Here is a 27,109-nt window from a genome sequence, read left to right as displayed (position 1 = left end):
ATGAAAGAAAGAACTTGCATTCCTATTGCACCATTTACATCCTCAGGCTGCCCTCAATCACTTCACAGTCAATGAAGTGTAGTCGCTGCTGTAATGTGAGCAAACATGGCAGCCACTTTGCGCACATGAAAGGTCCAACAAACAGCGATGAGATAAATGGCCAGTTAACCTGTTTTGGTAGTGTTGGTTGAGTGTTAAATGTTGGCCAGGACAACGGGGGAATTCACCTGCTCTTCTTCGAATAGTCCCATGGTGTCTTTACATCCATCTGAAAGGGCAGGTGGAGCCTCGATTTAACATCTCGTCTGAAAGATGGCACCTCTGCATGTTTTCTCATTGGAAAAATTACCATGGCTGTTCCAGCATCTCTAAAACTCTGGAAACGTCGAGGTGCTTTTGGAGAAGGGCTCCAGAAAATTGCTTGCAAGCAGTAAAATACAAATGTTTTTTGACATTGGACCATATTGTTTTCTTACTATTTTTTGAACAATATCCACAACTTTCCCCTGCACTCTTCAGGAAATTTCTTTGAACAACTCACCAACCTACTTTTCCTCTCACTTTTTAAAAAATGTGTTTATGCTGCCTCATTTTTAATGGACTTCTAACCATTAACTTCATGTCTTACTCCAGTACTCCATTGAGACCTGGGTCTTAAGCAGGTCCCTCAAACAGGCACTACAAGCACAATCATCACAGGACTGCAGGAACCGTCACTCAAAAAATAAACGTGCTTTTTAAATAAAATGCATTTCATCTTGAATGTTTCTCCAAGATAAAACTGCATTGCCCTGGGGTCCTCCTTCCTCCTTGTCACTTTTTTTGTTTTTTGGCTAGCAAACCAAAAGTGACAATAACAGGAAACTACTGTGTAAAATGTTTTACTGTAAGATACTGCAGCTTCAGATCACTAAGAAGATTACATACTAAACTTTAAAGGGCACCTTTCCAGTGACTTTTCTTTCTAATAAAAATCTTACAATTTGTTAGCTTCCCTGTCTTCAATCTCTATCAGTGATTTTTAACTCCTTACCTTCCTGTTTATTCATTTAAAAACTATTTGGTCTTGTTGGTGCAAGCTGCCCATATGAATTATTACACTGAATAAAATGTCGCACTTTGAAGTGCCTCTTTCTGCTGAAGCCTAAAGCAGACTGTGCAAAGTTGATTCCCGGTTTGAGAACATCTGCAGACAGAATCTTTGTATCCATTTCCAACATACCGTACAATACTTGAATATATTGAATTGTTCAGTTTTCTGGCTGGTTAGCCTGTTGGGTTTTGGGTAACAGAAGTCCATTTTCTGAGTGAATGACTTGTGTTTACTTGGGTGCATAGGCAACAAGGTTTTTGCCTAGGTTCTGCATATGTTTCACCAGCAGTGCTACATTATCAAACGGCTGAGAATATCAGTGTGTGAGTTAGCATCAGCATCTGGCTTTGCAGTTTTTCTTTTCTCTTTTCTGTTAGTTTCCTCCCCCTCACCTGAAGCAGTTGATTCCTTGTTGAGATACAGTTCCATCTCCCCCAAATGGCTCTTGCTCCTCTTTGTTCAGGTATCTGGATGATGAACGGCAGCTGAACCCGATCCTGTCCTCAGTCGACATTCACAGATGCACACATTTAGTGGGGGTCATTAGATGGCAATCGGGAGCAGAAACCGTGGCTGATTTTTTTTTTCTAATCCTAGGGCACTGAGACCAATTGTAGGGCCTCGACTGCCACCCTGTTGAGAGCAGCTGACTCAGCACAAACTGCCAAATCAAGCAAGGGGCTTTCCTGGCCTGTACGGATCAGCTACCCTGCCACTTAAACCCACTGATCTGTGTTTGCAATTGTGAAATCAGTTGCGATCACTCAAAGGTGCATAGATTGAGCAAGCCTTTGATTTCTGCTTGGCACCACCCATTGACATCGTTTTTTTTGCAATAGGAAATGCCAGTTTTAGATAAACTATTCAGTGGTGCTCAAACCTACAAATTGCCAAGCTAAAGGTAATAGAAGCAGGAGTAGGCCATTCAGCCCATTGATCCTCCTCCCCCCATTCAATTAGGTCCTGGATATCTACCTCAACTCCATTTTACCTGCCTTTGATCCATATCCCTTGATACTCATATCTAATAAAAATCTGTCAATCTCAGTCCTGAAAATTTCAATTGTCCTAGCCTCAACAGCCTTTTGGAGGAAAGAATTCCACATTTCCACGACCCTTTGCGTGAAAAAGTGTTTCCTGGTTCCACTCCTGAACGGCCGAACTCTAATTTTTAGATTGTGCCCCCTTGTTCTGGATTCCCCCACCAGAGGAAATAGCTTCTCTGCATCTACTCTATTGAATCTTTTTATTATTTTAAACACCTTTTAACCTTCCAAACTCAAGGAAATACAAGCTAAGTACTGTCCTCATAATTAAGAGTTAATAAAGATAACTCTTAATGTAAGCATTAAAAAGCTGGAAACACACAAGAGGTTGGTCAGCACCTGTTTTGGAGGCATGCTTTTCTTCAAAACTGAAGATAAGTTTGGGACAGGCATATTATTATCAGAAAGTGGTCCCACTGAGCAATGGTGGAAGATCTAAAGTTATCCTTTAGAGAAAAATCAGCCAGAGTTCCTACCCTTTCTCTCCGATAGCCCTTGCTGAAGCATGCACGCAAGTACATCAAGTGAGGGCAGGATTGGACTCGGCTCTGGTGCCCTTCTTGGGTGAATAGCCCCCTTAGACTCACTGTGGATCCTCTCAGATAATATAATGTCATGAGGTACCGGAGGGCTTACCACGGAACTGCAACTCAGTAAGGAGTCCCAACACCTTCAGTGAGAGAAGGCGGAGAGGGGAGAAAATTAGTGATTGGTGAGGGAGGTGCGAACTGTATTTTTTTAAAAAGAGAAATGAACTTACTGTCACAAGGTAGAACTGAAGGCACACACCAGTCCTCGGTGGTTGCTGTACTCATGAGAACATAAGAAATAGGAGCAGGAGCAGGTCATTCGGCCCCTCGAATCTGTTCCACCATTCAATAAGATCCTGGCTGATCTTCTACCTCAATCCACTTTCCTGCACTATCCCCATATCCCTTGATTCCCTTAATATCCAAAAATCTATCAATCTCTGTCTTAAATCTACTCAACGACTGAGCATCCACAGCCCTCTGGGATAGAGAATTCCAAAGATTCACCACCCTCTGAGTGAAGAAATTTCTCCTCATCTCAGTCCTAAATGGCCGACCCCTTACTCTGAGACTGTGACCCTTGGTTCTAGACTCTCCAGCCAGGGGAAACATCCTCCCTGCATCTACCCTGTCAAGTCCTGTAAGAATGTTGTATGTTTCAATGAGATCACCTCTCATTCATTCTTCTAAACTCTAGAGAATATAGGCCTAGTCTACTCAATCTCTCCTCTTAGAACAATCCCCCTATCCCAGGAATCAGTCTAGTAAACCTTTGTTGCACTCCCTCTATGGCAAGTATATCCTTCCTTGGGTAAGGAGACCAAAACTGTGCACAATACTCCAGGTGTGGCCTCACCAGGGCCCTATATAATTGCAGTAAGACATCTTTACTCTTGTACTCAAATCGTCTTGTAATAAAGGCCAACATACCATTTGCTTTCCTAATTGATGCTGTACCTGCATGTTAACTTTCAGTGATTCGTGTACAAGGACACCCAGTTCCCTCTGAACACCAACATTTCCCAATCTCTCACCATTTAAAAAATACTCTGCTTTTCTATTTTTCCTACCAAAGTGGATACCTTCACATTTCTCCACATTATATTCCATTTGCCATGTTATTGTCCACTCACTTAGCCTGTCTATATCCCCTTGAAGCCTCCTCACAACTTACATTCCCACCTAGTTTTGTATCATCAGCAAACTTGGTTATATTACATTTTTGGTCCCCTCATCCAAATCATTGATATAGATTGTGAATAGCGGAGGTCCAAGCACTGATCCTTGCAGTACCCCACTAGTTACAGCCTGCCAGCCTGAAAATGACCCATTTATTCCTACTTTCTGTTTTCTGTCCATTAACCAATCCTCAATCCATGCTAGTATATTACCCCCAATCCCATGAGCCCTAACTTTGTTTAATAATCTCTTGTGTGGCACCTGATCGAATGCCTTCTGAAAATCCAAATACACCACATCCACTGGTTCCCCCATATCTATTCTGCTAGTTACAACCTCAAAAAACTCTAACAGATTTGTCAAACATGGTTTCCCTTTCATAAATCCGTGTTGACTGTGCCCAATCCTATTATTATTTTTGAAGTGCCCTGTTACCACGTCCTTAACAATAGATTCTAGCATTTTCCCTACTCCTGATGTCAGGCTAGCTAGTCTGCAGTTCCCCGTTTTCTCTCTTCCCTCCTTTCTTAACTAGTGTGGTTACATTTGCTACCTTTCAATCTATGGGAACTGACGTAATAAAACTCACTACGCACTTGGTTTGAGCATAAAGCAAGGCTTTAATCAACTTGTTTCAGAACATGGAAGTCTAGTTGTATTTCACTAGCTCCTTGTCTTACAAAATGTCCCTGGAAAGCTGGGGCCCATGCCCGAGTATTTATACTCCTTGGACGGCGCCACCAGCTGGCCATCCAGCGTTATTTCATAAGTAGTTTCTTGATGATGAGAGTTATAACATTCTTCCTGCCTAAAAGATTTGGAAGTCCGACGACTTCCTCCTAACGGATTAGGTGGACCACGAATAGCCGCAGTCTTTTAGATTTTTGTTTATGGCCAGAAGGCACATCTCCCCGGACCGTGTCTTGGTCCCTGGGCCGCTTGATCCGTACTGGTGGATCGACAGGGCCCGTGTTGCTTTGATTGACCCGAGGGAGGCTGGGGAGATCGTGACTCCGGGTGCGGGTCCCCACAGGCGCAGAACTGGCTTCGTCCCGTTGGTTAGCCGGGGATTGACCGGCGTCCTGGCCCGGGGTGGCCATCCCACGGGGAACGCTCGGCTCCCTGAGCGGATCCAGCGGGGCAGCCGGCAGATCCCTCGATGTCCCAGGTAGGGCGTCATCCTCGGGGGAGCGCAGAGTTTCGGCATCATCCCCGCAGGTCCCTCCATCAGTTGGGTCCGCGGAACCGGCCGGACAGGTAGCCAGGTCCCGGAGCAAAACGGTGGACTCCCAGCCATCCGGGTACTGCACGTGTGCGTACGTGGGGTTGACGTCCGTAAGTTCTACCTCGTTGACTAGAGGATCGGTTTTCGACGATCGGACGAATCTTCGGAGCAGCACGGGGCCAGGAGCTGCCAACCATGACGGTAGAGATGTCCCATGGGTGGAGCGATGCTGGAAGCTGAAGAATCGCTCATGAGGTGTGACATTGGTAGAAGTAGAAAGGAGAGACCTGATGGAATGCAACGCGTCAGGGAGCATAGTTTCCCACTGCTGGTCTGGTAGGTTGCGTGACCTCAGCGCAAGACGAACAGCATTCCAAATGATAGCGTTGTATCTCTCAACCTGTCCGTTACCAATGGGATGGTACGGTGTCATTTTACTTGTGGCGATTCCCCGTTGGGAAAGATAACTTTTGAGTTCGCTTGACATGAAGAAGGGACCCCGATCAGAGTGGATGAAATTGGCCGGACCGCAAAGGGAAAAGACTTGATCAAGGCATTTGATCACTGTGGAAGTAAGCATATTGGGACAGGGGAAAGCAAAGGGAAAGCGTGAATATTTGTCCACCATAGTCAGTCAGTAGCTGTTCCGCGTTGAGGAAGGCAATGGCCCTTTAAAGTCAATGCTGAGTCGCTGCATAGCGTGTATGAGCGAGCCATCCGATGGACGGAAGAATTGCGGTTTTAACTCCGCACAAATTTTACAGGAGGAGCACGTTCTTTTCACATCTTCTGTAGAAAATGGGAGATTTTTAGATTGCACATAGTGCAACATACGGGTAACGCCAGGATGGCATAAGTCAGTATGAAGATCCTCCAGAGTCGAAGTTGACATAGAAGAGCAGAGTGCCCGCGTGAGGGTATCCGGGGCCACATTCTCTTTGCCGGGTCGATAATGTATGGTGGATCCAAAGGCGGCCAATTCCATCCTCCAGAGTTGTATTTTGTTATTCTTGATCTTAGTGCATTTCCGGTTATCCAGCATAAAGGCCACGGAGAGCTGATCGGTTATAAGTGTGAAATGGCGACGAGCGAGAAAATGGCACCATTTACGTACCGCTTCGATGATGGCCGTAGCCTCCTTCTCAACAGGAGGATAATGGAGCTCGCTACCGTGCAAAGTTCTGGACAGAAATGCAATGGGTCGACCACCTTGATTCAAGGTAGCAGAGATCGCCACATCCGATGCATTGCACTCGACCACGAAAGGAAGATTATCATCAATGGAACGAAGAGTGGCTTTTTCCAGTTGTCGCTTGAGGAGGTTGAAAGCTGAAATAGCCGTTGCTTCCAATGGAAATGACTTAGCGTGAAGCAGGGGCTGGATCTTGTCGGAGAAGTGGGGTATCCATTTCGCATAATAGGCGAACATGCCGAGTGCCTGACGAAGAGAGCCGAGATTTGTAGGGGGAGGGAGCTCCTGAAGCGGACGAAGTAGCTCCGGATCCGGTTTGATGACACCGTTGCCCACCCAGTAGCCAAGGATGTTGACTGATGGTACTGATTTCACAGATTTGGACTCATTTAAGGTTAAGTTGTGACGACGGAGAACGTCAAAAAATTTCTGGAGGTTGGCCTCATGCTCCTTCTGGTCATGACCAGCAATGGTGATATTATCGAGATATGGAAAATTGTCCGTTAAGTTCTCCTGTTTGACTAGGCTGCCCATTGCCCGTTGAAAGATGGCCACCCCATTGGTGACCCCAAATGGAAGGCGACAAAACTGGTGAAGCCGACCATTGGCCTCAAAGGCCGTATACTTTTTGTCAGAGTCCTTTAACGGTACTTGATGATGTGCGCTCTTTAAAGCAAAAGTTGAAAATACCTTGTAGTTGGCAAGGTTATTGACCATGTCATCGATGCGTGGTAGTGGGTAGGCATCCAGGTCGGTATACTGGTTAATAGTTTGCGAGTAATCGATGCAAAGATGTTTCTTGTGTTGCTTCAGAGGATTTTTAACAATGACGACTTGAGCCCGCCAGGAAGATGAACATGGCTCAATGATACCGTCAGCTAGAAGGCGAGAGATTTCTGCCTCGATAAAGGCTCGATCATCTTGGCTGAAACGTCATGATTTAGTGACTATGGGCTTACATCGAGGGGAAAGATAGGCAAACAAGGAGGGCTCATCAAGCGAAGCCGCTGAAAGCGCACAAAACGGTACTTTGGAAATAGTAAGCTCTGGCTTTGACCCTCCAAACTCAAAAGTGAGTCTTTTGTGTTGTTTCTGGAAATCCTGTCCCAGGAGCACATCACTGCATAGGTTCTTGAGCACCCCGAGCCTGGTGGAGAAATAAGTGCGGCCATAGAGGATAAGGTCGACAAGACAAAAGCCGGAATAATTGGTGGTCAGTGTCGTCAGAGCTATTGCAATTTCCCTGTCCGAGTGGTAAATACGCAGTTTTAACTTTCTGACAGCCCGCTCATTAATGAAGCTGTCAGAGCTGCATGAGTCGATTAGTGCACTCAAAATGTGCCCATTTACCGAAACCTTCGTGGCTGCATGGGACAGACTTTGGGGAAAAACGGCTGTGATGGGAGGAGGGGCAGTTTTACCCTTGACAGCTGTAACCTTAGTAGTGGCTCTTGGGGGAGGAGCAATTTTATAGATTGCAGCTGCAAAACTAACAGGAGCTCGCGACCGGTATACCTTAGAAAAGTGGCCTTTCTTACTAACAGTGGCTCTTGACTGGCATACCTTAGAAAAGTGACCTTTCTTGCTGCAATGATTGCAGGTTGCGTTACGAGCAGGACAAAATTTCCTATAATGGAACGCACCTCCACAGAAGAAACACTTCCTTCCGGATTGCCAAGATGCCGCTAGGGCGGGGTCATCATCAGTGTAGGTTTCTAGGGTAGGGTTGCCATCAGCCAGGTTGGAGTCGTCATCCGTGAGGGCTTCCACCCGAGGCCTATCGAAGGAGTCACTAAAAGTGATAGCAGCAGCCCGTGCACGTGGTGAAAAATAGGTATCTGCATTCCTCTTTGCTAAGTCCAGAGAACATGCCTGGTCATAGGCAGCCTGTAACTTGTGGGTTTTATTCTCCAACAGATGCTGACGTATAAAGGGAGATGCAATCCCATTAATAAAGGAATCACAAATTAACTCCTCCTGGTACTGCTCAGCTGTAACAGCTTTAAGATTACAATCCTTGCTGAGCCTGCGAAGTTTCTGAAGGAATTCGTCAAGTGATTCCCCAGGTTGTTGTTGAGTTGTGGCCAGTAGATGCCGAGCAAAAAATTCATTTGGGGACTTGACATATAGCTGCTGTAGTATTTGGATAGTGGCGTCATAGTCTACACAGTCTTCGATATAATCAAACACGAGGGGATACATAATTCGCAAGTATCTCTAATTTATCAGGAACATTTTCACCACACACCCTGAGGAAGTTGCTGAAAGTACGATACCAGTGTTTCCATAACTTAGCAGCTGTAAGTGAATTCGGGTCCAGGTCGAGACAGGCGAGGCTGAGTAGTTTCTCCATGATGGATCGATTACTTGTCTGAGTTCCCTTCTACGGTTCGAGTCGTAGCTGGCTGTTCCTGAAATCACCCAAAGCGTGGAGTTGATATCAAGTTGATTAAATTGACGTAATAAAACTCACTACGCACTTGGTTTGAGCATAAAGCAAGGCTTTAATCAACTTGTTTCAGAACATGGAAGTAGTAGTTAAGCTGGGGCCCACACCCGAGTATTTATACTCCTTGGACGGCGCCACCAGCTGGCTGTCCAGCGTTATTTCATAAGTAGTTTCTTGATGATGAGATTTATAACAAGAACCATTCTAGAATCCATGGAATTTTGGAAGATGACAACCAATGCATCCACTATCTCTATAGCCACCTCTTTTAAAACCCGAGGATGTAGGCCATCAGGTCCAAGGGATTTATCAGCTTTCAGTCACGTTAATTTCGCCAGGACTATTTTTTTTTACTAATACTAATTTCTTTCAGTTCCTCATTCTCGCTGGACCCTTGGGTCTCCACTATTTCCGGGAAGTTTTTTGCGTCGTCTTCCGTGAAGACAGACTCAAAGGGCTCGATTTTAACTCAGCTGTCAGGGGGGCTTTGAGGCGTGTGGGGGGTTAACATCGCAAAACCTGGGGGTCGGGACCCCCCCGCCTGGTTCCCAACAACTAGCCATTTTAACCCAGGTGTGTCTGATGGTCCCGAATCAGTCCCGCCTGCAACAGGCGGGACTGGTCTTTAGGGCCCTTAAACAGCACTCATTGGGCCTTTATATAGAAACATAGAAGATAGGAGCAGGAGTAGGCCATTCGGCCCCCTCGAGCCTGCTCCGCCATTCAATGAGATCATGGCTGATCATCCAAATTCAGTACCCTGTTCCTGCCTTCTCTCCATATCCCTTGATCCCTTTAGCCGTAAGAAATATATCCATCCTTCTTGAATATATTTAATGAATTGGCCTCTACTGCCTTCTTTGGCAGAGAATTCCACAGGTTCACCACTCTCTGGGTGAAGAAATTCCTCCTCATCTCTGTCCTAAATGGCTTACCCCTTATCCTTAGACTTAATAATCCCATTTTAACAGGCCCTTGCCTGTTTAACCCTTTTCCCACGTAAAACACGCCTGGTGGGGATCACGCCTGTGAAACCTGGCGTGAGCACTATTGGTTTGCTGACTATCAGCTGCAGGTCAACCATTAAAGAGGAGATTTGATCAGTCATCATTTGCAGGTGGCAGGACTTTGTTGTTTCAGGCCTGGGGCAACTTTTACCAGGCTTAACCACACCTGTGGAAGGTTGGAGCCTCACACACTTCTCCAGTGTGACCTCCTGCGAAACCCTCTCGCCAGCCTCACTCAGCGCTTCCTCAACTGAGGCATCTACCAGAAGCATGGGAGGCCTTTTTTTCCTTCCCTTCTTGGCATCAGAGGACCTCCAGCCCCATTCGCGAAATGACACACGCCACAACTGCAGAAGTTGCCATCAGAACTTTTATGCAAAATTTTATGCAAGAAGTATTTTTACAAAATACACAGCATTTCACCCAAGTGGCTACCCTTGTGACTATTTGTGCTTTATTTTCCTCTTACGTGTGCTCCTATGTAGTGGTTCCCCAGTGGCTTCAGCAGATGTGGAGGCCCTTTGCTCACTTTCTTGCTGCTCCTGTCTCGACACCTTTGACGAGCGTCCTCTGGGGTGGCGAGCCTGTGAGGGCTCGTCAGCAGTCTGCTGCTCCTGCGGCTGTGCAGGAGTTGAGACGTCTATCTCAGTTGGGTGTGGACTCCGGCGGGGCTTTGATTGAGGGTTCTGCAGTGGCATGGAAGTGTGAGCGCTTGGAGAGGAGCCCCCACTTCCTTGAGGTCTGCCACCAACCTCCCTCTCATGGGTCAGGTCCCCCTCAGTGCCTGCAAGTGGCTTGAGAGCAGCTTGCTGCACATCAGGGGGGCCATGGGGACCCGTATCTGCAATGGCAGTCCTACTCAGAAGGACTTCCATGAAGGTCTGGTTTCTTTGTTCAATAGATGCCCATCACTCCTCAAGAGATGTCATTCTATTCTGAACACTCACCATGTTTTCCATACCCTGGCGACTAACCTCCTCCATGGCCATAGCCCTCCTCTTCTCTACCATAGCCAGCCTTATCACGGAGGCAGCAATCATTTCCACATAGATAGCCATCCTTTCCGTGTTCATGCGTTCATGCGCCACTGACTCCACAAAGGCTCTGCTCATGTTCGCTATGGACTCCTCCATTCGCTCCACACTCGCAGTGACCCTAAAGACAAAACCTGCCAGAGACTCCTGCATCTGTGCATGGAGTTCCATCACCTCTGATCTTACAGATGGACCCAGAGGCAGAGGGTTGACATGCAGCTGAGCCGAGCTGGCAGAGTCCTGCGCCCTCCGACGAGGACTCTCCACTGCTGTCCCTGTCTCTACAATCTGCTGATGCTCACTTGTGAGCTGTGATACACCAGGTGACAACTCTACTCTATGTCCCGAAGGTCCCACCGAAGTGTGAGTGTCTGCGCTGGTGCTGGGTGCGCTTATTTCTGCTGACGCTGCGCCCTCAGAGGTTGCAGATTCCTCTGAGGAGTCTGGCATCTCGGGTTCTTCCTCCTGCACACTGGGGACGGGGGCTCTCGATGGTCCTGTGGGGGAGTCTAGGAAAAAGTTATAGATGTGATGCCAAGGTTACATGCACATTGCATTTTGCAGATGATCATAAGTCCATATGATGTAGCTTCAGAATCATTATCAGCGACTTATGCAATGCCAATGAGAGAGATGGAAAACTATTCTGTCACCAACTTGCGGGGATGCTCCTGTCTGTCCTTCCCCAACTTCCGCATCTCTGTCAGCCCCGACAATCTCCAGGACGCCTTCCTCCCAGGGGGTGAGCTGGGCTAATGAGGGCAGCCCTCCTCCTGTCCTGGCTCACACACTCCTGTTGTGAGCTGTCTTTTCCTGCAATGAGAGCGACAAGTGGAGGTTGAGTGAGAATGAAGGAGTGAGTGCAGAGATTGCATAGCATAGATACTTAGAAGGAGACAAAGATGGAGTGAGGTTGCAAGACCAAGGGCCCTCCCTGTGTGTTGTCAGTTGTGTTCAAAGCATCAGAGTGCGAGGGAGTGTGAGGGCTGCATGGTGGAATAGTTATGTGAATGTGAGCATAGAGAGAGAGAGGGAATGGGTAAGGGTGTATGGATGTGAGTGTCAAGTGGGATGTGGAGGAAGAGATTGCTAAAGCTGAGTGCTGGTGAGGAAAGGCAATGGTGATCAGATTGAGGGTGATGGAAACTTCATACAGTACTTATTTTCCAGTGCAATGAAGGTCATGGAATCTTTTCCTGCACTGCATCCAGGTGTGCTGTGTGAGCCCCAAGGAGTTGACTTCACCAGCCACCTGCATCCACACAGCCTTGGTCTGACTGGGAGGCCTCTTCCTCCCTGAAGAAGGGAACAGGACCTCCCTGTGGGCCCTAGCACCATCCAGCAATGCCTGGAGTGAAGCCTCATCAAATTTGGGGCAGCTCTTGCCCTCCCACTGGCCGTTGCTCCTGCAGGATCCTGTGCCATCTCAATGGTGAAGTTTGGAAGCCTGCAGAAGAAGCAAGACTTGCTGTGGACCTTAAATACAGTAGCAATGATAACGTCATATACTGCGACTTTCTGACTGGAAATACTCAATTGCCAAGGCTTCCCACACGTTGGAAATCAATTGGCCAATTGAGTTAAAATTGCATCAATCTCACAGACCCATTTAGATTCGTGTGGGGAAACACTAAATTCAGGGAACCCGCCAATTCCCCACACCTGAGTTAAGATCGACCCCAAAGTATTTGTTTAATCTCTCTGCCATTTCCTTATTCCCCATTATAAATTTCTCCTCTCTCAGCCTGTAAGGGACCCACATTTACTTTCACTCACCTTTTCCTTTTTACATACCAGAAGCTTTTACAGTGTGTTTTTATGTCTCTCGCTAGTCTACACTCATTCTATTTTCCCTTTCTTTATCAATTTCTTGGTCTTCCTTTGCTGAATTCTAAAATCCTCCCAATTCTCAGGCTGACTACTCTTTTTGGCAACATTATAAGCCTCTTCCTTTGATCTAATACTATCTTTAACTTCTCTTGTTAGCCATGGTTAGACCACTTTTCCTGTGGGATTTTTGTGCCTTAAAAGAATGTATATTTGTTGTAAATTATGTATTAATTCTTTAAATACTAGCCATTGTTTGTCTACCGTCATACCTTTTAAAGTAGTTTCCCAATCTACCTTAGCCAACTCGCCCCTCATACCTATGTAATTTGCTTTGTTTAGATTATAAAATTCTATGATATTATGGTCACTCTTCCCTAAAGGCCCCTTTACTACAAGGTTATTAATTAACCCTTTCTCATTACACAATACTAGATCTAAAAAAAGTCTGTTCCCTAGTTGGTTCTTCAACATACTGACCTAGAAAACTAACTTGTATACATTCCATGAATTTGTCCTCCACACTATTACTGGAAATTTGGTTTGCCCAGTCTATATGTAGATTCAAGTCCCCCATGATTACAGTATTACCCTTGTTACATGTGCCTCTAATTTCCTGATTTATACTCTGCCATACATTACAATTATTGTTTGGGGGCCTATAAACAACTCCCACCAATGTTTTCTGCCCCTTGCTGTTTCGTAGCTCCACTCAAACTGATTCTACTTCTTGATTTTCAGAGCTAAGATCCTTTCTCTCTACTGTCTTTATCCCATCCTTTACTTTCAGGGCTACCCCTCTTCCTTTTCCATTTTGCCTATCTCTTCTAAAAGTTAAGTATCCTGGAATATTTAGTTCCCAACCTTGGCCAGTCTGCAACCACGTCTCCATAATGGCTATTAGATCAAACCTATTAATTTCTATATGTGCTATTAATTCATCTATCTTGTTGGGAATGCTTCGCACATTCAGATATAATACCTTTAGCTTTGACTTATTTCTATTTTTCTCTGATGTCACCTTAGTCGCTGATGCCTTATTACCTTTTTACTCTCTCTGTCCCTTCCTGACCCACTCTGCTTATTTTTACCCAAAACTCTACTCTGCTCTAGAACCTTGACATTTCTCTTGCTGCTTTTAAATTTACTCTTTCCTGAATCCTTCCACACCCCCTTCAAAGTTTAAAGCCCTCTCTACTGCCCTAGTTATTCGATTCACCAGGACACTGGTCCCAGCCAGTTTAAGTGGAGCCCGTCACATCGGAACAGCTCCCTCTTTCCCCAGTACTGGTGCCAGTGCCCCGTGAACTGAAACCCCTTCCTCCCACACCACTCTTTTAACCATGCATTTAAACCTCTAATCTGTTTGTCCCTAAGCCAATTTGCACGTGGCTCAGGTAACAATCCAGAGATTATTACCTTTGAGGTTCTGCTTTTTAATTTGAATCCTAGCTCCTCAAACTCCCTCAGCAGAACCTCATTCCTAGTTCTACCTATGTCATTGGTTCCTACATGGACCACGACAACTGGATCCTCCCCCTCCCACTCCAAGTTCTTCTCCAGTCGCGAGGTGATATCCTTAACCCTGGCAGGCAACACAGCCTTCCTGTCGTGGCTGCAGAGAACAGTATCTATCCCCCTGACTATACTGTCGCCTACCACTAACACATTCCTTTTCACTCCCCTCACTTGAATGGCCTCCTGTACCACGGTGCCGTGGTCAGTTTGCCCATCCTCTCTGCAGTCCTTGTTCTCATCCATACAGGCAGCAAGTAGTACTTGTTGGACAAGGTCAAGGGCTGAGGCTCCTCCATCACTAAATCCTGGGTCCCCATACCTTCCTGACTCGTAGTCACACCCTCCTGTCCCTGACCATTGCCTAATTCTAAAGTACTGCTTAACCTAAGGGGTGTGACTGCCTCCTGGAACAAAGTGTCCAGGTAACTCTCCCCTTCCTTGATGCATCGCAATGGCTGCAGCTCGGACTCCAGCTCAACAACTCTGAGCTGAAGTTCCTCGAGCTACAGGCACTTACCGCAGGTGTGGTTGCTCGGGATCTCATTGGTCTCCACCAACTCCCACATGCTGCAGTTACGACACACCACCTGTTTTCTGCCCTCGCAGCACGTTCCTATGCAGAGCTAGACAGATAGCTAACAACTTGATATCTTCCCATAAAAATCACAAGGCTTGACTTTTCTTGTAAAGCTTTACTGAAAGATTCTTATTGTAAAACTGAAATACAACACAGAAATGGAAGCACACATTAGTATACAAGCGCATAACTGATATGCATACACAAATTTAGGTACGCCTGAGCAACACAGTACATTTGGCATGTAAATTACCAAACACGTGGAAACACAGCTTACTGTGAATATACATTTAGCAAACTGGAAGGCATTCTCTTTAAATTAGCCCTGTACATAGTGCATCAAAATACAGCTACTAGTTAACCAGCTAGACAGAGAGCGAGCACTTCACGGCTAGCTGTGTAAGTTTGCTTACAGAGAAAAGTTACAAACTAAACATTTTCTGCAACATACAGTGTACACTAATCATCTATAACATTCTCAAGTACTTACAGACAACTAACATCCAAGACTCAGGCATGGGAACAATACAACTTCCCAGAGCATGTGCCGCTGTAGGTCTGTAGTTTACTTTACCGCACTTACTGTGCTTTACAGCACTTTACTGCACTTTTACTGCAGTTGCTAGGTACCAAATAGCCACTAGGTGGCAGCACACAATGGGAATCGACCCAACTTACTCAAACCCCTGAATTAACTGGAAAACTAACATAAATTGCTACCGAGAGACAGCACACTCCCCGCTTGGTACAATTCCATTGTACCACTACAGATACAAAATGAACCTAAAGAAAACGTCCTTTGGCTGCAAACATACTCAGAATCCGTTCTCTAGGTTTCTTCAGAAAGGAGGACTACGATCTCTGAGACTGGCCTCAGAAACACTTTGACAGTCCCCTCCTTGACAATCTTCACCTCCACCTTGCGGACCCTCTTGTCCCTGCTCGGCAGAGTTTTGACAACCAGTCCCACTGGCCATTCATTTCTGTGTGCTTGGCTGTCTTTCAGCAAGACAACATCTCTCACTTTGACATTTGGCTTGTCTTCTGTCCATTTCCTATGGCTCTGTAGGGTGGACAAATAGTCTCCTCTCCATCTCTTCCAAAAAGTGTCTGCAAGACACTGGACTTGCTTCCACTGCTTCCTGTGCAGCTCAGCCATGTCAAAGTTTCCAGAGGGGGCTGAAATAGCACTCATCTTTTGAGTCAGGAGCATCGTTGGGGTGAGGACTGCAGGCATGTCTGGGTCGGTGGACACCGGCACCAGGGGTCTTGCATTCATGATCGCCATGACTTCAGCCATGAGAGTGCTTAAGACATCATGTGTGAGATGAGTAGGTCCCGTCCGAAGCAGCATAGCATCCAGAATACGCCTGGCAACACCGATGAGCCTCTCCCATGAACCACCCATGTGGGATGAATGCGGGGGGTTAAACACCCACGTGCATCCTTTCTTTTGGGGGTAGCTTCCTACCGCTGCATCGTCCGTGTGGATGTCCAACTCCTTATAGGCACCCACGAAGTTAGTCCCTCTGTCAGAGCGGAGAAGTTTGGCTGGACGACGGATTGAGAAAAACCTCCTCAGTGCATTGATAAAGCTGTCTGTTGACATGGATTCGATCAGCTCAATGTGCACAGCTCTGGTAGACATGCACGTAAAGAGCACCGCCCAGCGCTTGCTGCCTGCACTACCTCCTCTTGTGCGACGCGTCATGATGGTCCATGGCCCAAAGACGTCAAGGCCCACGCTGGTGAATGGAGGCTCTGGAGTGAGTCTGTCAGTGGGCAAGTCTGCCATCTTTTGGTCCTCTAACCTCCCTCGTAGCTTGCGGCAGGTAACACACTTGTGGATAACGGAAGAAACCAGACGCTTGCTCCCGATTATCCAGTATCCGGCTGCTCGGATAGCTCCTTCTGTTATGTGTCGTCCTTGGTGAGCCACTTGCTCATGGTAGTATCTCACGAGTAGTGTGGCAATGTGATGGGTGCGCGGGATGATCAGAGGGTGCTTTTCTTCTCTTGACAAGTCTGCGGATGATATGCGCCCTCCGACCCGGAGCAAACCATCTTCATCTGTAACTGGGTTGAGCTTTTTAAGTGGGCTTTGCTTGGGGAATGTCTGTCCCTCTTCAAATTTGAATTCCTCCTTGAAGACATCATGCTGGACAGAGCGAATGATCACACCTTTGGCTTGTGAAAGCTCACTTGTGCTGGATACTTCTTTAGAACATTTCCATCCTTTGCGTTCTATGTTGTCCGAATTCCCCTTGAAGGATGCTGCTACATGAATGAGTCGGGCTGTGGTTCGGCAGAGTGTTCTCCAGCTTGAGAATCGCTCGAAGCGTTGTGAGCCCAACTGAGATTCTGAGGCTTTGGTGACCAGGGTCGTAACTTCAGGCCGAATCTCAGTATCAGCTTCAGGCTCCACAAGGGTGAAGGGATTGGACTCAGGAGTCTCCTCTGTGTTGACATTAGACAGGAAAGAGGGGCCCGAGAACCAACTGCTTTGCTGTAGGTGTGCTGCTGGTATAGACCTGGTAGCATGGTCTGCAGGGTTCAGGTCTGTGGAGACATAGCACCACTGGTCAGGGTGAGTGGATCGTCTGATACGAGTCACCTGGTTGGAAACATACACATAAAACCTTCTTGTGGAGTTGTGGATGTAACCAAGTGCAATCTTGCTGTCCGTGAAGAACTTGACGGCGCCCACATCGATGTCAATCTCGTCTCTGATCAACTCGTACAGTTGAACAGCCAACACAGCTGCACAAAGCTCGAGACGTGGAATGGTGTGGGCAGGCCGAGGGGCCAACTTGGACTTCCCCATAATGAATCCCACATGGTATTTCCCATCGGTGTCAGCTGCTCTCAAGTAGGCCACAGCTCCTATTGCTACTGTGGAAGCGTCTGAGAAGATGCACAGCTCTCTTCTCTGTGTTGAAGACAGCGAGCCTGGAATGTAGCACCTCTCTATGTGCAGGTCTTCGAGAGCCTTCAAGGACTCCTTCCATAAGTTCCATTTTGCTTCTTTTTCTGGGAGGAGTGGAGCATCCCACTCACTCTGATCCGATGAGAGTTCCCGCACTAATGCTTTTCCTTGCATTGTTATGGGAGCTACGAACCCCAAAGGGTCGTACAAACTGTTGACTGTGGACAGGACGCCTCTCCGTGTGAATGGCCTTTCTTCACGGGACACCAGGAATGTGAAGCTGTCTGTTTCCAGGTTCCAGGAGAGCCCCAGGCTCCGTTGAAGGAGGAGAGGATCCACTCCAAGGTGCAAATCCTTCAGATCCTTGGCACGGTCCTCTGCAGGGAAGGCTTCCATCACCTGTCCACTGTTCGATGCTACCTTGTGTAGTCTCAGGTTGGACTCTGCCAACATCGCTCTGGTTCTTGTCAGGAGATTTATTGCTTCTTCAGGTGTGGTAACCGAGGTAAGACCATCGTCAACATAGAACTGTCAACAAAATGCTTCGCATCGGAGCCATATTCTTGCTCACCTTTCTGAGCGGCTCGCCTCATGCAGTAGATAGCCACAGCAGGTGAAGGGCTGTTTCCAAACACGTGGACCTTCATCCTGTACTCCACCACATTCTTGTTGATGTCATTGTCCTCATGCCACAGGTAGCGGAGATAGTCCCTGTGGTCTTCTCGGACGACGAAGCAATAAAACATTTGCTGCACATCTGCTGTCAGGGCTACAGGTTCTTTCCTGAACCGCAGAAGAACTCCCAACAAGGTGTTGTTCAAGTCTGGGCCGCTGAGGAGTACATCGTTCAGAGACACTCCTTTACATTCAGCACGTGAATCAAACACAACTCGTAACTGGTCTGGCTTTTGTGGGTGATACACACCGAATGTTGGCAGGTACCAGTGTTCTTTACCTTCTTCCAGAGGTGGAGCAGGCTCGGCTTGGTCGTTGTCCAGCATCTTCTGCATGAACTCTATGTAATGGCCCTTCATTTCTAGCCTTTTCTCCAGTGTTCTCCTGAGTGAGCAGAGGCGCTTCATAGCTTGCTCCCTGTTACTCGGAAGACGGCGTCTGGGAGAGTGAAATGGTAAGGGTGCCACCCAGCTGTGTCCATTGTCCTGGTAAACCTCCTCATCCATGATGGTTAGGAAAGCTTTGTCGTCCATGGATAGTGCTGGCTTGTCATCATCCTTGGACCTTTCAAACACTGAGCATCCTAGGCTGTCTGTGCTCACAGTGAGGCCTGCCTCTTCCTCACAGGCAGAGGAGGTTGACCTATGATGCTGCGTCATGCCATCGTAGTCTTCCTTTACCTGGATCCTGTTTGGGCATGGGCTGAGAAAGGATGTGCGACCGTTGTGCAACACGTTTGCTTTATAGACGTTGACACCCGCTGGTTTGTGGACTGTTCCCAGGCAAACTCCACCCACGAGGACCCATCCCAGGTCAAGCCGCTGCGCATAAGGAGCATTGTGGGGCCCGTTGATTTGCTCACGCACCTTGTGCACCCTTAAGATGTCTCTTCCCAAGAGCAGGAGGATTGGAGCGTCCGGGTCCACAGCTGGAATCTTGTTGGCAACTGGCTGTAGGTGGGGCTGATGGCGTGCGACCTCTGGGGAGGGAATTTCCGTCCTATCGTCTGGCATCATGTCACACTCAATTAAGGTGGGGAGGGGAAGCTGTAGTTTCCCATCCATGGACTCGATCATGAAGTTCCCAACTCTCCTACCCGTAGTCTCTGTTGTCCCAGCACAGGTTTTTAGCGTGTATGGAGCTGCGCTGGCCTTGACTTCAAAGAGATTGAAGAATTCTGTCTTCGCTAGAGACTTGTTACTTTGCTCATCAAGCACTGCGTACATTTTGATTGCCTTCTCCTTTCTCCCTGCAGGATATGCTTTAACCAAGCAGATTTTGGAGCATGAGCGTGGGCTGCTTGCATTTCCACAAACCTCTGTACACTTGGAGGTGACTGAGGAAGATATGCTTTCGCTTTGCTCCCCGCTATCCTCTTTGTCAACCGCAGCACTCTCGGTGGTTGAAGGAGGAGGACCTGGATGCAGGGCTGCGATGTGTTTTTCACTGTTGCACTCGAAGCACTTGATTGTCGCCTTGCAGTCTTTTGCCATGTGCATAGTCGACCCACAACACCTGAAGCAGATGCGATTCTCTTTCAGGTATGATTTGCGCTCATCAATAGGCTTGTCTCTAAAGCTTCAACACTTTTTGAGTGGGTGGGGCTTCTTGTGTATTGGACACTGACGATCTGGGTCATCCACTTTATTCCCAGCAGAACTGGATTGCTTGACTGAGGGTTCGGCTGGAACATCTGTTTTATGCACGCTCACAGAGGCTTTATTGCTGTACTTTGTGGGTTTCTCTGTTCTCGAAGGAGCGTAACTGCTGGAGGTGGAGAAAGTGAAACTTGGATCATTCCTCACCTTTGCCTGTTGTTGGACGAACCTGGAGAAGAGAGAGAAGGGGGGAAATGCCACTCCATTGTCCTCCTTGTACTTGGATCCCTTAGCTATCCATTTCTCTTGAAGGTTGTAGGGGAGCTTTTCCACTATTGGGTTTACCCCACGAGCTGTATCCAAATACGAGAGGCCGGTCAGGTAACCTTCTCCCTTGGCACACTCCAGTTCGAGGAGAATGTCGCCCAGTTCTCGGAGCTCGACATTATCTTTGTTGGTTAGCTTCGGAAAGTCCTCAATCTTCTTGAGCAGCGCGTGTTCAATGACTTCTGGTGTCCCATAACAGTCTTCGAGACGTTGCCAAACCAGGTTGAGGCCTGCTGTGGGATTGCGGACGTGCGCTGAGCGAATTCTCTTCGCCTGTTCTGACGACTCAGCTCCGAGCCACTTTGTCATCAAGTCTAGTTCTTCTCTGGCTGACAGATTCAAGTCCTTGGTGGTACTCAGGAAGGATGCTTTCCATGACCAATAATTTTCAGGACGGTCATCAAATTCTAGAAGGCCTGAACTTAACAATTCTCGGCGGATAAGGTACCTAGCGAGGTCTTGCGCACCTTGTGGCTCGGGTGAGGACTGCGTGGCTGGATTGGCCGAGTGCTGTGGAGGTCTCTGCAGGTAAGTCTTACTTGTTTCTTCTCCTTTAAGCTCAGTGTCTCCAAAAACAGGCTGTTTGCTACTGTGGTGAGTAGCTGGTTCTGCGTCGAGATAGCTGGATGTTTCCTTGGAGAACAATTTGGAGTGTTGTTGGACATACTCACTTGTACGTTGCACTGGACTGAGGGGCTGTTCTAGAACATATGCTTCACGGCTGGGCTTCCCGCCTTCGTTCTCCTCACCTTCTTCATAAGCTGCGGCTTCAGCTTTAGCGGCAGCGGCAGCTCTCTGGCTTTGGAGAATGTGGAGACTGGCGTCGAGGTCAGCTCTCTGCTTCATCACACTAGCTTCTTTTTCAGCGACGGACAATTGAGCCTGGGCAGCTTTTGCCTTGGCACGTGCTTTTGCGGCTGCAGAAGCTGTCAATGACGACGGTCTGCTGGACCACCGAGATGATCTAGAGGATGCTTTAGAGGACTGTGACTTGGCATCGTTTGCTCGGAGAGGCTCGTGCTTCTCGATTGGCTGGTCGACGTCCTCTATGGTATATTGTCTTCCTGAGCGTAGACTCATGGTAGCTGAGTGGTATCTTCTTGTGCTTGAGCCCGCTGTGCTGTTGTCTTTTTACTTTTCTGCCCTCGCAGCACGTTCCTATGCAGAGCTAGACAGATAGCTAACAACTTGATATCTTCCCATAAAAATCACAAGGCTTGACTTTTCTTGTAAAGCTTTACTGAAAGATTCTTATTGTAAAACTGAAATACAACACAGAAATGGAAGCACACATTAGTATACAAGCGCGTAACTGATATGCATACACAAATTTAGGTAAGCCTGAGCAACACAGTACATTTGGCATGTAAATTACCAAACACGTGGAAACACAGCTTACTGTGAATATACATTTAGCAAACTGGAAGGCATTCTCTTTAAATTAGCCCTGTACATAGTGCATCAAAATACAGCTACTAGTTAACCAGCTAGACAGAGAGCGAGCACTTCACGGCTAGCTGTGTAAGTTTGCTTACAGAGAAAAGTTACAAACTAAACATTTTCTGCAACATACAGTGTACACTAATCATCTATAACATTCTCAAGTACTTACAGACAATTAATATCCAAGACTCAAGCATGGGAACAATACAACTTCCCAGAGCATGTGCCGCTGTAGGTCTGTAGTTTACTTTACTGCACTTACTGTGCTTTACAGCACTTTACCGCACTTTTACTGCAGTTGCTAGGTACCAAATAGCCACTAGGTGGCAGCACACAATGGGAATCGACCCAACTTACTCAAACCCCTGAATTAACTGGAAAACTAACATAAATTGCTACCGAGAGACAGCACAACCTGCACTGCCATCTCTATCTAACCTCATTTTATTTATATAATTAGTTACAGTTTTTATTCAAATGATTATATTTACTTTTAATTTTTAGTTTTAATTAGTTAAATTTAGTTTGTTATTAATTCAATAAAGTTATAGTAGTTAATACTCTCCCAGTTCTGAATTTAATCCACTTACCTAACCTAGAGAGCAAAAGAGCTGTAATACTCAACAACCAATCGCCTACCTGCTGTCCTGTGACGTCACTTCTTGTTTTTTTTTGTTTTTAAATTGCCACCCAGCTCCCTTTAAGCTGCCGCTCCCGCTCAGGTCCGTGCTGTGTCCTGGGCCTTCTCCAGTGCTCCCTTTAAGCTCTGCACTCTGGCTGCCTCACTCATAAGCTCCAGTAGCCTGCAGTGCACTCCACAGAAGGAAGCCATTTCCATTGGCCTAACTTAAGCTGTATTTCAGAACCTGGCCCAGTGAAAGCTGCATGAGACGCTTCAGGGCTTGAATTGACAGCTGGAAAGTTACTAATGCTGGCTGATGTCCCATATCCGATGTTCTGGGGTCAATTGGCTGGCAGAAAAATTGCTGGTGGAAAAATATGATGAGTAATCGCCTGGCACAGTCTTGCCATTGCGTTTGTCAAGGGGCAGAAACTTTTTGGTCTTTTTATCTTGCCAGGCACATTCCAGAATTAAACTGGTCACCAGCTGTCTGTACTCATCACAGTTTACAGGGTTTAAGAAAAAATCAGTTTGAGTAATTGGAATGTTAGTCACTTATATTGAGAGAAATTACTTTTCTAAATACAATTCTCAGCATGGAACTAAACCATATGGGCCACGAAGGTCCCAGTTTTGATCTCTGGCATGTGCGGTGTTACCTGGTCTAAAAGGCAGGCAATGCGCAGAATGCTGAGATTGTCCTCGGTGCCCTTGGGCTAAGGGAGGACACAAGCACTCAGGATTCCCATTCTGATTGCTGTCCAGTGGCTGCTGTTAGAAAGTGTGGGGGCAACTTTCCTGATTCCATGAGGCGGGAGGAATCGGTGCGAAGCCAGGCCAATTTTCATGGTCGGACCTCATTAGAATAATTTCAGCAAGCTGTCTGTGCTGGATGAGCACTGGCAGGCAGCTCACCAACTGGGGGCGGGGAGGGGTGACAGGTGGTGATCAGGAGCCAAGCCAAAAATGGGACCTTAAAGTGGGGGGGGCGGTGGAGGGACAGAGGGACCAGGAGTCGGTGGGATGATTTTTGAATGCTCTTCCTGGCCCCAAAATAGCCAGTGCCACAGCATTTCAATTCACATTTCCGGTGTTGCCTGCAGCGGTTCCACCGGGCGAATCACCACAATTGCATGGGGGTCCCACATATGGCGCAGAATCCCGAATGGCATCTTATAAGGAGGCTGCTAACCTGTTTCCTGGCCTGCTTCGAAATCGTGGCAGGCCTCCTGTCGGCAGAAACAGGCTGGTACATACTCGCGGTGATTTTCGCCCTGCTACCACCCTGCACCTGCCTGTAACTTGGAACAAAAATCGACCCTTGTTTGTGGATAGGGATATGGAATTTGTTTCAAGTTATGACCAGATTTCAGAAACTCTTAATGCAATTGAGACATACTTGAGGCAATTTCCATATAGTGCGACAGCTAGAGTAGGCCAGAAACTGTTTTGGGATGTTTAATCCTCCACTGTGCTCAAAACATCAACATAAAACATGAAGAAAGCCCATTCAACCCATGTCTGAGTCTGAATGCCCAGATCATGCAGGGCTCCTCAGCAGTGTTTGGCTGAGAATAATCCAGTCAGTATGGATTCTAAAGTGCAGTGCAAAATGCTGGAAGCCTCGCTGGAAGAGGTGCAGGCTGGAAGGTGTGAGATGTCTTCCACATGCTCTGAAACTCCCAAAACTCTTGTACTTTATTTATGTTACGGAGCCACATTAAAGGGGACTTTGAGCAGGTTTTCAACCATCCTGCAACCTGTTTATCCTGTAGGGATAATTGCACCATAAAAGGGAGGGATGATGTAACTACAGTGGCCAAACATAAGGCAACTCTTCTTCTCCTTCTTAGGCAGTCCCCCGGAACCGAGGATGACTTGCTTCCACATTAAAAATTAGTTCTCAGGTGACTGATGAGTCCAATGCGGGACCTACAGTCTCTGTCACAGGTGGGGCAGACGGTGGTTGAAGGGGTGCTTGGGTTGACTTGCGCTGCTTGCGCTTGCTCCCGGTGAAGAGACTCGAGGTATTCGGTGCCTTCCCGGATGCTTCTCCTCCACTTTGTGCGGTCTTGGGCCAGGGATTTCCAGGTGTCAGTGGGGATGTTGCACTTTTTCAAGGTGGCTTTGAGGGTGTCCTTGAAGCATTTCCTCTGCCCACTTGGAGCTCTCTTGCCATGTCAGAGCTCCGAGTAGAGCGCTTGTTTTGGGAGTCTCGTATTGGGCATGCGGACGATGTGACCAGTCCACCGGAGCTGATCGAGCTTCGATGCTGGGGATGTTGGCCTGAGCGAGAACACTGACATCGGTGCGCCTATCCTGCTAATGGATTTGCAGAATCTTGCGGAGGCAGCATTGGTGGTACCTCTCCAGTGCTTTGAGGTGCCTGCTGTACACAGTCCATGCCTCTGAGGCATACAGGAGGGCGGGTATCACTGCTGCTCTGTAGACCATGAGCTTAGTGCCAGGTTTGAGGTCCTGGTCTTCAAACACTCTCTTCCTCAGGCAACTGTGCTGCTGGTGGCCAAAGTGGCCATTCTTCAAATGCCAGCGTAGATCTTGTCAGCAGGGTGCTCAGCAGTGGACAATGTCACTGCCAAGCCCAATCCTGTTATTTCTCAACATCCACAATGTGCACCTTCCGGCAGGAGGTTCTGCTTAGCGAATCGAGTGGGGACTCTGGAAGAATCCCCCCCCCCCCCCCGCAACACACCCACCTTCCTAACTAAGGACACACTAGAGATCAAACTTGGATCAAAAGTTTGTACATCTCAATGCCATATTGGGCAGTGAATTTACCCAGTGAGCCTTTGGCGGGGTGGGGGTGTGGGCAGTGGGGAATTGGTCACCTAAACAATGTTAAGCACAGGGCCACAAAAAGCATATAGAGAGAGAAATTCAACTTCTAGCTACCCGCTTTGCACCCATAAAACAAGTGTTCGGACTCTGAATTTTGTGTCGCGATCTGTCCCACCTGATCTGGGCCAGAAGTGCGTTGGACACCATATCGGCTTGAGGGACTTTAGCATTAGGCTCCTTAAATATGCAAGTCAGAGTCCTACGCCAGTTGTAGGTATAAATGGGTGAGCTTGCACTGTGCATGCTCCATCAAGTTGTGCTAGGTCTTGAGTGGCTTAACTCGCAGTCCTTAAAGGAGCCGCTGGAGGCCATTCAAAAAAGGCCCAAGATGTTTTCAGTTTTTACTTTGTGGGCTCAGGAGAAACAAGACTGCCATTTCCAAAAGAAACTGCATCCCACAGCCGGTGTGTTCAAGCCCCCGTCCCCCCACGCCCCCATACCCAGATCTAATCTGGCCAATTTCCAGCTCTCTTCAACCAGCGAGCTGTAATGGGGCACCTGTTTGTTGCCCACAGCTCACTGGCAGCATTTAAATTAGGCCCAAAGCCAAATATAATTCAGGCCTCCGACCGGCACAAGTGGGCACGCGGAGCAATCACTCTGCTGACTTCACAGCCATTTTGTGTGCAAGTCAAATTTCTCTCCCAGTGTGTGGTATAGATGCATTTTTAAAAAATCCTTTGGTAATTCTTATAATTAAGGCCACATCAAGGCAGGTACCATTGAAAAGTAACTTCAGTTACAGTCGGGACAGATGTGCGAGGGTTATAGGCAGGCTGGTCACCATCTTTGGGTACTTCACTTGGTCTCCCAGCAGTTAATGCCAAGTGCAGCTGGGACTCCTTTTTTGACTCTAAATCTTGTAGTTGTCCAAGATGGTGAGTTTTATTTTGAAGTAAAATTATTTTTTCTTTTGTTTAGGGCAGTGGATGGAATTTGAATTTGTTTGGGTAATATGGCTATTGCTTGCTATCATAAGTGAGATATTGTGAGTAAACTGGTTAATTATAATACATTTATTATAGAGAAATTAAGGCGCAAGCTCATTTGCTGCAGCACCTTTACCACATAATATAATAGAAGTGAATCACACTGAAAACTGGACAAAGCTAAATTAAAAACAGCAGTCTGCAGGAATATCTCTGGCTTAGCAAGTTTATACAATCTGTGGCTGAACCATGCAGAGCAGGGAGGTTCCAAAGATCGCTCCCTGGATGGCGCTGGGTTAGCTGTCAGCTGGGGTACTGTAAGGGCGCTACATCCCACTTCAGTGGCTCTGGGTTAGTGGGAATATCGGTCAGGGTTCCACTGTGGATCACTAAGCAACAACTCCTGCTGGACGTGCGTATGTGTGAGTATCGGGAAGGACTGAATCTGGCTTGGCAGTGATGGGGCCCATGGTTGAATAGTGCACTGACATTCTATATTGGGGTTCACACGTGAATAATGGCCACCCGGGTAAGGTCCTGGAAGGCAATGAAAATGCGTGGAACCATCCACGACATGGGGGCGGTGGGGGGTGGAAGTAAGAGAAATCTGGCTAGTGGGCTAGCCTTTGTATTTAAAAAACTACAGGAGATGTCCAAAAAGAGGGTCCTAATGTGTTTGTATATAGTAATATTCAAAAATCAGTCTGGCCTGCATAGCCCAGTACTAGAATACTGTCTCTTTTTAACTGTTTTCCTTAGAAATGGACTATTCAAAATGTTTCAATTCAGTGAGCTGTTCACAGTGAATGACCTATGGGGGGAAAATTGGCTCATGCCCCAAAAAAGTTAGCACCTCCGTGCCCAAAATTGAATGATAGCACCCCAAGCAGGAGGTGGGGCACTATTGGAAGTGCTTCCCCTCCCTCTTGGGGCGCTCCCATTGAATATCACGGTGCTACGTGCAAACTTCGCTCGCGCCCCCTGATGAAAGGGGAGGGGCCCATCGCAGCGCGCACTGGGGCCCTGCTGGACCACCGGGGAGCGGGGTGCCTG

General features: G+C 47.3%; 1 protein-coding gene across 1 annotated transcript in view; it reads left to right on the top strand.

Annotated features, from left to right (window-relative positions):
• The window catches only part of pik3cb (phosphatidylinositol-4,5-bisphosphate 3-kinase, catalytic subunit beta), a 249,745-nt gene that overhangs the window by 174,184 nt on the left and 48,452 nt on the right, over positions 1-27,109 (top strand). The gene's annotated exons all lie outside the window — the stretch shown is intronic.

Source organism: Somniosus microcephalus, chromosome 6, assembly GCF_052327205.1.
Source record: "Somniosus microcephalus isolate GS21.2 chromosome 6, FLI_Smic_1.0, whole genome shotgun sequence".
NCBI lineage: Eukaryota > Metazoa > Chordata > Chondrichthyes > Squaliformes > Somniosidae > Somniosus > Somniosus microcephalus.
Note: the sequence above shows the minus strand (reverse complement) of the source record. Positions and strands in the feature narration are given on the sequence as shown.